Source organism: Bemisia tabaci, chromosome 8 (genome assembly GCF_918797505.1).
Source record: "Bemisia tabaci chromosome 8, PGI_BMITA_v3".
Classification (NCBI taxonomy): Eukaryota; Metazoa; Arthropoda; class Insecta; order Hemiptera; family Aleyrodidae; genus Bemisia; species Bemisia tabaci.
Window position 1 is genome coordinate 39,490,399 of NC_092800.1, and position 2,898 is coordinate 39,493,296.

A 2,898-nucleotide genomic window follows, 5' to 3' on the forward strand; every position below is an offset into this window, starting at 1 on the left:
AATTCCTTAAAATTTTCAAAGAAATCCGCAAAAAAGTTGTCTCGTAAAAAATTAAATTGTCCAGTAAAATTTGGCTGTATCTGATGTGGCTTGGTCCCTCTCTGTTAAACGCGGTCCAATTGGTGCTTCTATCATTTGCAAAATAAGTCAGTGGGCAAACCTTGGTCCTGGTGGGCAAATCCTTGTTGCTTTAGCCTTACACTTTTTCATTCCAAAAAGAATTAAAGCAAAAAATAATTTTACTCACGTCTGCAGTTTGTATTCCAATTAAGTCTTTGCCCCCTCCCCCTTTTGCGATAGCATCTATGTAACACATCGTAAATTGCAATTTTGTCGAGGTTACAGTGCTTCTTTTGATGCGTGGGTTTCATGCGTTGTTTCCTTTCATTTCGGATAGTTTTGCGTCGCAGTTCAGTCTCCTGCAAATGTAACCTCGGCGTTTGCCTCCTTGCGCCGCCCAGTGGATCGAGTCGATTATCGCGTATTAAATCGGACATTAAATTTCTGACTAAAAATGCAAATATGAATGTCAATTTCGTCCTATTTTAATCTTTAAGGGGTACATCTAGAAGAAAAATTTCACGAGGAAACCAACGGAACCACTTTCAGAATCTGAAAGTATTGTATAAACGGAGTTAAAAGCGATTACAGTCTTCAATTTTTTCTGACCTCTCTTATCGCCTCGATCCATTGTGCGCTGTGATGCACTGCGGTGATAATTCCAATCTGAAAAGTTGGACCTTGGTGGGCGCCGGGCTTTTGTAGGGAGCTTTTTAACTGACATGTCGATGGCCAAAGTGCGAAACCACGTATCTCCATTGCAGTGTTTCAAAATTCCGATTCTACTTCATTTTTTCGAAGAAAATCCAGCTAACTTTCCAGCTTAAAATGTATACAGAATATTCTGCTAACCCTATAGAAAACTCAAAGAAGTTTTCAAAGAAATTACATTTACTAGTTTTCTACGGAAAAATGAAGTGATTCGAAGTCCGCAACATCGGAAATGGAGATACGTGGTTTCGCACTTTGGCCATCGACATTCGGATCAGCTCTCTTTGCTGAAATGATGGGGGTATTTTCAAGAGTATTCAAATTCCAAAATTGTGAGTGAGATATTCATCATGCAGCAAAATTTTGCCGGGAATACCGTGCAATATTTCGCAATGTATGTACAGACGCTGGAATTAAAATATTTGAATCGCATACCTGAAAATATAAAGCTTCTATCGCACGTGGCTCCGAAGAAAAAGTATTTCCTCTTTAATTTTCCCCATCAGGTATACACGAGGTACAATATTATCACTTTGTTTTGAAATTAAGTTGATTCGAACCGAGGAGCCCTAAAGAAAAGAATCACCGAAAAAGCACTCATCTCGTCGCTCCTCTGACAAAAGGGCGTATCTGACTTTCGACGTGAGCCCTGTTTAACGTATGAACCTATGCTTTCTGGGGCTCATGTAGAAATCGAGTTACGACTTTACCTCAGGGGAGCGACGCTGTGCAATAAGATTCCGGAAAACTTTGAATCCTTCGGAAACATTCCCTCCAACGCATTCCCGGGTTCCGAGTAGAGGACTTTCCAGGAAACATCTCACCGTGACGCTCAGCCGGGTTTCCAGGACTTGACTTCAAAGAAAATTTCTTCCTAATTTAAGCGACCTGATTTCGAGCATGTGGCCTAGGTTCGAGGAAATATCTTCGCGACCCACTTAAACGGGGTCAAAGTGGAAGTTTTCGAAGAAAGTATATTATAGTTGAAAAATCTGCAAACCACCATACAATATTTAGCTTTTACTGCGTATTTTATAATTAACTCATGCAGAAATATTTGTGTTAAAGAGAGGGCTGAACTTTTAAATTTAAAAGAACCTAGAAAAACGAATAAAAGGGCGACAAATTGGTACTAGGATTCTTTTTTTTTTTTTTTTTTTTTTTTTTTTTTTTTTGAAAAATACAAAGAAAAATTACTCTGTTTTCAATCAAAAGGTGCTCTATGTATATTTTCAGGCAAGTACGTGCAGCGAAGTACCTTTTGTAACAACTATATCAAACAAAGATTCCATAGCACATTGCTCCTCCAAAAGCCATAGCTTAAATGAGTATCCTGGCAGTTCTCTCTTGTTTGGAACTCTGGAATAGTTGATAAATTAGTTTTGTAATTTTATACAGAATGTGTGCAAGACCGTCATGATGCCTTCCCATATTCCATCTAGAATTTGCATGAATTTTTGAAAGTGTACCTTCTTGTGTTGTATACCTCGCATGTTTATGCCTTACGAAAGAGCAAGGCAAGTTAAAGCTGGGCCGAATATTGTAATCTGCCACACAGCAGTATGACCGCTCGGTTCATTCAGTGGAAAATAAGTTGAAGTCTACAAGGATATTTATTCAATCGCATTTGCTGCCGATTATCGCTAAATGTGAATCGAGTTCATTTGCCTCTATGATTTCCAGACGGAAAGAGGGAGTAACCAACTGGTTCGTTCTCACCGGTTTGGTTGACTTTAAAGTTCAGCCGCACTACGTTTTGTGTCAAAAATAACCCTTATGGTTTGAGACGTTTCAAGTTTCAAATGTATTTTTTGCCACCGTACGCGAACCGTTTCAAGTTTAAAATTTTCGTCTTTTAACCAAATATCTGCTCGAATTCGGTTTTGAAATTTAAAAGTTACTCTCTACATCACGATTCCTTCAACTCTCTCCTCCACGAAGCAAATGCAATTTTTGTAAATTAAAGTCTGATATTATTCATTTCTTTCATGTTGTGAGCACTGGAAAAAAATAACACATTGGATCTAGAGTCTCTTGAAAACATTGACAAGAAAAAATACTCTTGATTCAATCAGATTTTTGCTTAGATCAAAAGGAAATCCGCTCAAATTAAGAGGCTTGGTTCTT